We start from the raw sequence: 10,955 nt of genomic DNA on the forward strand, positions 1-10,955 counted from the left end.
AAAAAAAGGAAAGAAAACTCATGACGAGAAGAGTAAGCAGAGGTTGACCATGATTATTAAGACTCCCTTTTCTGGCCATACCAGGAAAATCATGTGTTAAATAAGCAGTATGCAGAAAATGCCTCAGCTAATGAATCATAAACCAACTTAGTTTGCCCCTTTGAATAACCTTCAAGCAAGCAAGAAGCAACATAAAAATAATTCCCAGTGTGAGAAAGGCCTTACTTTCCTCAATGTCAGTATCACGTCCTAATCATGGACCAGTGAAGGGAGCCTCCAGAATCTCCAAGAAGCTTTATTTAGCCTCAAGGAATAGGAACACTGTTTCACCTTGCTATGCCTGTTAACGTAGTTCACCAAGGAGGGGAAAGTTAGCTGATATATTTTCGAATGATCTTCAGCAGGATTTTTGAGAGTTTTCTAGTGAATTCTAAGTTAATTTTAAAAAATTATTTCAAGAAATTTGGACTCTTTCTAGAGAAATAAGGGAGTAAATTTTCAATAAATGCTTTATTTCTGTAGAGAGAATTTGTAAAGATTGTGTTTCAGTGATTTAAGTACCAAATATACACCAGAGCTGGAATAATGGGAACGATTCTCTATTACAGATTTCAGTAACTGAATAACTGGAAAGAAAATGTTACCAAAAAAGAAGTTGGGGCATAGGAAAAGAGGCTAAGAATATAAGTATTTCATTAAAACAACCAGATAGCATTCATTAACTGTATTTTGTTCTATGAAAGAAAGCAAAAGGCAGGCACTCAATAAATACATTTTATTCTCTAAAAGAAAGCTTGTGATTTAATAATGTCTTTTTGTCTTTTTTGAGATGGAGTCTCACTGTTGCCCAGGCTGGAGTGCAGGATTAGAGGCACCCGCCACCACTCCCAGCTAATTTTCGAATTTTTAGTAGAGACAGGGGTTTTATCATGTTGGTCAGGCTGGTCTCGAACTCCTGACCTCAAGCGATCCTCCCACCTTGGCCTCCCAAAGTGTTGGGATTACAGGCGTGAGCCACCATGCCCAGCCTAATAATGTCATTTGTTAAGTTTTCTGATTAAAAATATTAGATGCTTATTGTTGAAATCTTGGGAAATACAGGGATAAATAATTACACCCAATTTCACTACCCAGACATGACTGCTGTTAATATTATAAAATTATCATTCAGCTGCTTAACCTTTCTGAGATTCTGTTTCCTTATTTATCAAATGGGGTTAATTACCAACCTCTGAGGGTTATTAAGGAAATTAAACAGATAACTCATATGAAAGATTAGTGTTCGGTACAGAGTAAGCACACGAAAAAGGTTAGCTGTCTTTGTATTTCAGTGCATGTATCCATTTTTATTTTATAAATCAAGGTCTAACTTATCTGTTGTTTTGTCCTGATTCTTCCATTAAATATACTATGAACATTTGCCTAGATAAATAAATATTCTTTACTTAATAGCTACATGGGTTATAGTCCATTTTATAGGTCTCAACTAGGTGCAATTTTACCCCCAGGGCACCCTAGAGGCATTCTTTTCACCCTAGAGGCATTGCAACATAGCATGATTTGGAATAGATGAAAGACATTTAAAATGTCTGAGAAAAGGGAGCTACTATTGGCATCTGCTTGGGAGACACCAAGGGTTCTAAACTTCTTGCAATGCGTAGGACAATCTCTCCCAAGACAAAGAATTCTCCAGCCCAAAATATCAAAAACACTGCAGTCAAGAAACTCCAAAATATATGAAGACATTTTTAAAACGAAGTCATTTGTATTAAACATTTCAATAAATTTTGTTATTATTGTAAGTAACACTGGAAAGATAATTCTGGTAGTTACTGTTTGCTGAGACTATTCTGTAGTCTGTGTGATAATTTACTTTAAATTGCTTCCATATAAACATTTTGGGGGCTGTGTGTGTACGTGTGTGTGTGTGCCTACACGCATGTGAGCTTGCCCTTGACAGCATAATGCACATTATCCCTATTCCACATCCTCTGGACAATTAATTAGCACTGAAATATCCTAAGAAGAATCAACATTTTAAGAGTACATTACTTGGTACTTAAACTATTCTTATTGGTATCTCCACCAGAGGTTGTGTTAATTAGTGTAAGTGGCATTAACAATAATTTTCATTGATGTAATGACTGATGTTTGTTATAAGTGAGTCATAAGGAGTAAGTTGTAAGACATAGTACTCTTAGATGCTGGAGGTGCAGTAATAGGTCAAGCCCAGGAATTCAATGCCTTCAGTAAAGTATTTGAAGTCCCTGACAGATCCTGAAACATGTTTTACTCTACACTCACTGGACCTGCCTTCAGGCCATTGTTGTGTTAGCCTTTGAAGCAAAGTGCTGGTGCCTGGATATAAAAGAGATAGCCTCTCTGAGAGGCTTGTAGGTGGAATATGTTCAAACTGGTTTTTTTGAGAAATATAAGAAATATACCTAAAACATTAAAACCATGATTTCCCTGACATTGTTGTTCAACTACTTTGAAACACACACAAAGACACACACACAAATAAGTGAAACCCAAAAGACTGCTATTTAGAAAAGGCTAGACATAGGATCTTGGCATCACATAGAATGTGGTTTGATCTATAATCTTCATAGATCTGTGACTTGGGACAAGTTCCTGTTCTGAGCCTCAGTTTTCTTCATAAAGTGAAGATCGCGGTGTTACCAACTTGAGTGTAGCTGTGATGATTAACTGAGACATTATTAGAATGCTGGCACATTGTAAGCATGCTGTAAATGTTAGTGTTATTTGCATATCTTTCTATCCAACTCTACTTCATTCCTTAGGACAAATTTATAGAAATGTAATTTATATGTATATGTATGTATAATGATATTTCAATGTAGGTTCGTTGATTGTCAAAAAATGTACCACTCTGGACTGGAATTTTTTTAAACTGAACCAGTTTTCATGTTCAATTGGAAATTGTAAGTCTCTGGAAATATCTAGAAGAAATTTAAACAAGAAAAGATAAGACTATTCTTACCAAATATTAAATGCACACTGTATCTCATTTTATTATAAAGAGTTTGAAGCCACATGGATTTATGCATTACCTCGATTAATCTTTAAAGTCTTATTCCTAGTTTACTTTTTCTTTTTACCCTAGAGGCATTGCAACATAGCATGATTTGGAATAGATGAAAGACATACCTCTTTCTCCTGTAGTATAATTTTGAACATGGATCTATTATCCAGCAAATCATTTTGAGGATCTAGAAACCAACCAACAGGGCTTTTAAGTACCTCAGTTAGAAGACTGTTGAGTTGGATGAAAGACAGGCTGATGTGCCAAGCAAAGTGGTTTGCCACTAAATATATCCCACAGATGAGAGTTTTTCGACCCACCCATACTATTGACATTTGGGAAAACTTGGGGAAATCCTTTGTTGTTGGGGTCTGTCTTATGCAGTGCAATGAAGAATGTTTAACAGCATCCCTGGTCATTAAACACTAGACGCCAGTAGCAGGACTCCCCACTAACCCTGCCTCCCCCAATCCCACCCTCCAGTTGGGACAAGCAAAATGCCTCCAGATATTGCCCAATTTCTCCTGGAGGAGAAAATCACCCCTGGCTGAGCACCACTGAACTAGACAAAAGGGAAGTCATGGAAGGGTTTGACCGAAAGAGACACAATCAAAATCTCAATATTATTTTTATTAATTGCATTTAGAAGCAATTTCAATGTTAATATGAGGGAAAGTGTGTAATAGTTTTTACAGAACTGGCGAAAAAAGAGAAATCTTTGGGCAAATTTATCAGTCCAATATCAAAACACGCTCCAAAGATTTGTTATTTAAACTGGAATGCAAAAATTGATAAGGAGATCTAAGAAATGGAATAAAGAGTCCAGAAATAGATTAATGTTTTTGAAAATGTGATGAAATAGGCACCCTCACACAATATAATGGTATCATAATATAATGGTGCAAATAAGTACAATTCTTGGGAAGGTAATTGTCTATATGTATCAACTTAATATGTAGCAAGTTAATAAAATATTCATACTTCTGGGAACACATATACTTGTCAGAATATTGTGAAGTTGTTAAGAATTATCTTTATGAAGAGTATGTAATAATATGCAAACACACCTATGTCACATTAAGTTAGTAAATATCCAGAATACAAAAAATGTATATTCAATATGAGCACAATTATGTTAAAAACAATAATAAAAGTTCGGGAGGGTATGGAACAACATTTAAATTGCATTTCTCTGAGTGCTAAACATTGCATAGGTTACTTTTCTGCTTTTTGTTTCTCTTTGTTTTAACATTTTTTCTATAAGCATGTGACAATTAAGAGGAAATTTTGTAAAAAAAAAAAAAATCAAAATTTTACAAATTGAATGGAAAAACTTGAAACAGCAATCATTCAGTGAATTTTTTTTCCCTTCATTGACTGTTTCTCTTGTTGACAATTTACTGCCATAGTTTTCCTAGAGAGACATTTGTTTTTTGTTGGGAAAATCCCCCACTTACTGCTTACTTATCCAGGAAATGTTAAAAATTGAAGTAACGTAGAACAAAGGTTTAAATTGACCTGATTTTGAGTCAGTGCTTTGGGGCTGCTGGTGACATATTTTAATTTTAGACTTAATTTGTCTTCTTTTCCCTCACATGGATGACATTGCATTCTAGGAGGAACTTTCTACTGGTTCTACTTATTGGTCATTGTCATTCCTGACAGTATTCATCATGAAATGGAGACATATTAGCTGCAGCTCAGGGCAAAAAAGAATCTAAATTGAGATTTGTTCGTTTGAAGTAAAGCCTAGTCATAGTTATGACTTCAAATACTTCTTTATAAGGAACTCAACTCTACTCATCTACCTTGCCTTAGATTTAGAATGCAATTCCTTTTTTTGATTTGATGTTCACATTTTTCTTCAGCCCATGTAATTTATTTTATGGCTGGCATCTTCATTAGATTAATTTTTATCATTTACTCTCAGATACGTTAACACTTCACATAATTTTATTATTTCCTGCCTTGAGTTAGTATGATGTATGCTTAACTAATGAAATATCCTACCTAAGCTAAATGATATTCATAGAGAATTATAATAAAAGTACTAGAGACATGAAATATATTGAGTTATTTTTAGAAAATGAACCAAGATAAATTTTAGTCATGAATAGCAGTATTTTATATATACATCAAATCCTTAATAATACTGTCTAATTCCTATCACTGTTAAACACATCACTATGATGTCTCTTAATTAATGTAATAAATTATTGCTACTGGACTTCATAATCTCAAGAAGTTATTAGTGAGACAAAATTTGATGCCATAGTCCAACAATCATAAATATCTACTGAGAAGTGCTTAGTAACTAAAATAACTAACTGGCAAAATATCTTTGCTTTTAGCTTTTTTATTTAAGTAGAAATATTCCCATTCTGGTGAGAATTCTAAAAATGTTAGATAAAGCCTATTTATAATGTTGTCATTAGAATAAAGACTCACAATTAATAAGCTTTATTTATCAATTTGCAGAGAAACACTATGCTAGTGAAAGTTGATTTGACCTACAAATTGATTCTATGGTATAATTAGGCACATTTTTGCTATCTGTTTTCATGGACCAAAAGAGTCATTTATTAATTTGCAAAAAGAAAATACAACTGTCAAGCCAATTAGAATGCTGTCTTATGAGTTAACATGTAAAAGTCTAATAGAAAACCAAATTATTATATCTATTTTAACCCCAAATAGCAGCCCTTCAAGTGAGTGAGGCTTTAAGAGGCCGATAAGTAATACTCTTTTCTTCCACTCTTGAGCTTGACATTCACTAAGAAATTAAATTATTGACAAAAGATTTATTGGAGGATGAGGCTTGGAAGTGCAGCTACGACGATCTTTCTTACACTGCTGCAGCATTAAATTGCCACAAGGAAAACTGAGCAACTGGGTCCTCAGGGGCTGAACATGACCTTGGAAACTTGAGGTATTGGTAAGTTTTAATTCACTGAGGTTGCTTTGTGAGATGGAATAGTATCAGACAAGTATAGTCATGCACTGCATAACTATGTTTGGGTCAATGGCAGATCACGTATGCAATGGTGGTCCCATAAGATTAAAATGGAGCTAAAAAATTCCTATCACTTAGCAACACCTTGATGATCCTGACTCTGTGTAGGCCTAGGCTAATGTGTGTGCTTGTTTCTTCGTTTTTAACGAGAAAGCTTAAAAAGCTAAAAAAATTAAAAATTTTAAAAATAGAAAAAATGCCTTTAGAATAAGGATATAAAGAAAGAAAATATTTTATATAGCTGTACAATATGTTCGTGTTTTAAGCTAAATTTAAAAAAGATTAAGAGTCCAAAAGTTTAAAAAGATTAAAAGTTTATAAAGTACAAAAGTTATAGTAAGCTACATTCAATTTAGTGTTAAAGAATATGTATTTTTCCACATTTAGTGTAGCCTAAGAGGAAGTGTTTATAAAGTCTTCAATAGTGTCTAGTAACGTCCTAGGCTTTCATATTCACTCACTACTCACGCACTGAATCACCTAGAGCGCGTTCCAGTCCTACTGCTCTATTTATGGTAAGTGCCCTGTATAAGTGCACCATTTTTATTTTTATATTAAACTTTTACTTTACCTTTTCTATATTTAAATATGTTTAGATGCACAAATATTTACCATCATGTTACAATTGCCTACAATATTCAGTACAGTAACATGCTGTAAAGATTTGTAGCCTAGGTGTGTAGTAGGCTATGCCATCTAGGTTTGTGTAAGTGCACTCTGTGATGTAAACACAATGACAAAATCACCCAAGGGCACATGTCTCATACCTCTGTTGTTAAGTGATGCATGACTGTACATCAAAATCTTAGTAGAACAAACCTGACTTGGTTCAAAAATTTTGTGTGCTGGGAAGGACATTGGCTTATAGGATTTTAATCATTAAGAAGGCATAACATATTTTAATATGTCTGCACCTAATCAGAAAGTTTCAACACTGGAACAGAATAAAGAGTCAAGAAATGAACTGACTAAAACACAGTAAATTAATTTTTGGCCAAGGGATCAGATCAATTCAGTCGGAAAAAAAAAAAGTTTTTTTTTTTACAAAACACTACTGGAACTGGATATTCATATGGAAGAAAATGAACTTCAATCCTTATCTAACTGGATACATAAAAATTAATTTGAGATTGATCATGGACCTAAACATAAAATACGAAGCTTCTAGAAAAAAAAATCCCATATATTTGAAACACAGAATTAGGCAAACATTTCTTAGATAGGACACAAAACTCACCAACCATAAAACAAATTAAATTGGGCTTCATCAAAATTAAACAGTTGTCTTCACATAAGGACATCATTTTAAAATGATTATGCAAGCCATAGACTAGGAAAAATATTACAATACATACCTGGCATCTAATCTATAAACTAACACCCAGAGTAAAAAAGAACTTCTACAAATCAACAACAACAAAAAAGACAAGCAAATCCAGTTATTTAAATAGGCAAACACTTGAAGAGGTACCACACAACAGAAGATATACAAATCCTCAATAAACTCATGACAAAGTTGCTTAACATCATTAGTAATTTTTAAAAATTCCATTTGAAATCACAGCAAGATAGCATTTCACACTGACTAGAAGAGTTAACGTGAAAGAGGTTCATGACATTAAGTGATGGTTAAGGATATGGTGTAGCTAGAACTCTCAGTGAAAGTGTAAAAGGATACAACCACTTTCAAGAAATACCAGGAAATTTCATATTAATTTAAGCGTGTACTAGCCATATAACCATATGACTCCTCTCTAGATGTTTATCAGAAATAATTGAAAACATACATTTACAAAAATAGTTATACAAAAACATTCAATAGTTTTACTCGTAATAGCATAAAGCCAAAAGCTGCTCAAATGTCCATCCATAAAAGAAGAGGTAAACAAATTTTATTAAATTTGTACTCTGGAATACTACTCACCAATTAAAAAAAAAGTACCCAAATACTGGTATTTGTGTGCATCTCAGGAACATTATGTGGAGATAAAAAAGCTAGATACAGACCAAAATATATATTGTATGATTCCAGTTGCATCACATTCAAAAACAAGTTAAACTAATCTGTGATAATAGAGCAAAAAGTGATTTCCTTTGAAAGGGTGATCATTGACTAGAAAGGGACAGGAAAGAACGTCCTCGTGTGATAAAACTTTTATATTTTGTTTGGGATGTACTTACAGGTGTGTATAAAATTGTCAAAACTCACTGAACTAAACATTGAAAACGGCTTTTTATGGTATGTAAATTTACCCCAATTTTAAAAATTGGTTAACCTGATATTATTATTACTCTTTTAACTATAAAACTTGCTATTATTTTTTGCTAAAATCTCTTGTGCATTTTGAACTTTTTAATGTAAATACCCTTTGTTCTATTTTCAGTTCTTTTATATAAAGACTTTATATTAAATCCACATTTAATTCAGAAACACTCTGATGCAAGCAGATTAGAGAGAATACATCTTTTTGTGTCTCGTCCTTGGGAATGAGAAAACTTGCCCCAGAATCCACCCAGCAAATATCATTTAATTGGCCAGAACTGGATCATGTGCCCCATACCTGAACCAATCACTGGTGAGAGAATGGGCTGTCTTTAAACCAATCAGGAGCAAACCCTGGATCTGTAGGCAGGTCAGGTTTTCCTGAAGCACATAACTGTGTGAGGAAAACAATTGAGATTCTGTATGAAAAGATTAAGAGAGGAATGGATGACATGGAAGCAACCAATGGTGCCCGCTACAATAGGTGTTACTGTTAATATTAGTTTTGGAAAGTGAATGTTTATTTAACTTATTTAAGATTTATACCCCACTATCTTCTTACTTTCTACTGTAGACAACAGAAAGTAAGACAAACAGCGAATTTATAATTTATTCTCTGCTGTGACTCCCCCAAGCTTGTTACAGGAAAATGAAAAATTATTAAAGTAAAAATCTGTTTTTATTGGGCATCAATGAACACTCCTAGCGCAGCAACTTCAGCAGAGAATCTTTTGGTCCTAAAGATAAAAATTATGTTTAGATGTACATGTTTTCCTATTTACAAAGTAATATCGAATGACCAGCTGAAAAACATAATAGAAAAAAAGATACCAGCAGCAGCAACAAAAACCATAAAGTACCTGGGAATTAACAGAATATTCAAGAACACAGAGCATAGAATTCACATAGAATGTTTTATATTTAAATACATATATATAACATATTTAAAATGATATACTATACAATATACAGTATTAAAGAATATATTAATAATGTCAGTATACTCTAACTCTAACTGAAACTACAAATTCAATTCAATCCCAATCAAAAGTCCAGCTAGATTTATTTAGGAATTTTACTGACTCAATCTAACATTTGTATGGAAGACAAAAGGTCTTTAGAAAAGAACAGCTAAGGGGAGCAAGAAGACCAAGATGGCCGACTAGAAAAAGTTGTGATCACAGGCTCCCATCCAGACTAACGAAAACTGTGAGCGACCTGCACTGGCAACTAAGGTATGTAGGTTCTCTCACTGAACTCGGTGGTGGGCGCATGGAGAGCAAAGAAAGGCAGGGTGGAGCCATGGTTCACGCGAGAGCTGCACAAGACAAGGGCAGCTCCCACCGCCAACCAAGGGAGGCAGTACCGAGGGAGGATTGCACTATCCCGCCTGGGAAACCATGCTTTTTCCACAGATCTGCAACCCATGGATCAGGAGATCCCCTCGTGAGCCCATGTCACCAGGGCCTTGGGTCCCAAGCACAGAGCTGTGCAGATTCTAAGCAGCCGCTGGACTGGAGTCCACCTAAGACAACTGAGCTCCTGGAGGGAGGGGTGGCAGCCAACACTGCAGCTCCAGTCAGCCGTTTTCCCCTGCCAGTGCCTGGAAGATTGGGTAGTTTGGACCCAGGAGAAATTCCCCTCAGTGCAGCACAAAGGCTATGGCAAATCGTGGCCAGACTGCCTCTTTAGGCCAGACCCATACTTCCTTCCCAGGCAGAGCCTCCCTGCTGGAATTTCAGCATCTCCAGCCAAGGGTTTAAGGACAGAACTCTGATCTTCCTGGAACAGAGCCCCCTGCGGAAGGAGTAACCATAGTATCCGCAGATCAGCTGACTCAGTCTTTCCCCTTGCTGGCTCTGAGGATTCCAGGCAGTCCAGAAGAGTGAGATTCCCACCAGCACAGTGCACCCGCTCGTCCAAGGGGCAGCCAGAGTTCTTCCTTAAACGGATCCTGGATCCCATGCCTCCTGACTGGATGAGACCCCCCCCCAATAGAGGTTGCCAGACACTTTATAGAGGAGCGTTCCTACTGGCTCGGGTAGGTGCTTCTCTGGGTGGGAGCTCCCAAAGGAAGGAGCAGGCAGCCATATTTACTGTTCTGCAGCCTCCACAGACATCTCCAGGGAAGGGAGGGACCCAGGTGAATAGGGTCTGGAGTGGACCTCCAGCAAACCACAGCAGCCCTACTGAAGAGGGGACTGACAGTTAAAAGAAAAACAAACAGAAAGCAACAACAACAACATCAAACTCACAAAGATGAGAAAGAATCAACAAAAAAACACTGAAAACTCAAAAAGCCAGAGTGCCTCTTCTCCTCCAAATGATCTCAACACCTCTCCAGCAAGAGCACAGAATTGGGCGACTACGTTTGCACAGGTTCCTTTACCTTTATCTGGATTGATCTCTCCTCCCTTCTCTACTTTGCAACTCTCAATCCTTCAAGACTCAGTTTAAGAGAAATCAATTGCCTATTTTATAAAGCCTGTTCTAAGCCTCCCAGGAGGTGGAATGAGTCACGAAATCATTTCAGCTCTTTAGCATCTCAAAACATTCACTCACTCAGCACTACATGTATTTTAGATGAGATGTGTACATGCCTACATGCAAGCTAGATGGGGACAGGGATATGG

At 35.8% G+C, this 10,955-nt stretch overlaps 1 protein-coding gene across 1 annotated transcript in view; it reads right to left on the minus strand.

Moving 5' to 3' along the window:
* MED30 (mediator complex subunit 30) overlaps positions 1-10,318 on the minus strand; it is a 644,151-nt gene extending 633,833 nt beyond the window's left edge. Inside the window, exon 1 of the mRNA XM_050801506.1 lies at positions 10,307-10,318. The gene's annotated coding sequence lies outside the window, so the exon portion shown is untranslated. The remainder of the gene's footprint in view (positions 1-10,306) is intronic.
* Between the last annotated feature and the right edge of the window lie 637 nt (positions 10,319-10,955).

The sequence above is a fragment of the Macaca thibetana genome, chromosome 8 (genome assembly GCF_024542745.1).
Source record: "Macaca thibetana thibetana isolate TM-01 chromosome 8, ASM2454274v1, whole genome shotgun sequence".
Taxonomy (NCBI): domain Eukaryota; kingdom Metazoa; phylum Chordata; class Mammalia; order Primates; family Cercopithecidae; genus Macaca; species Macaca thibetana.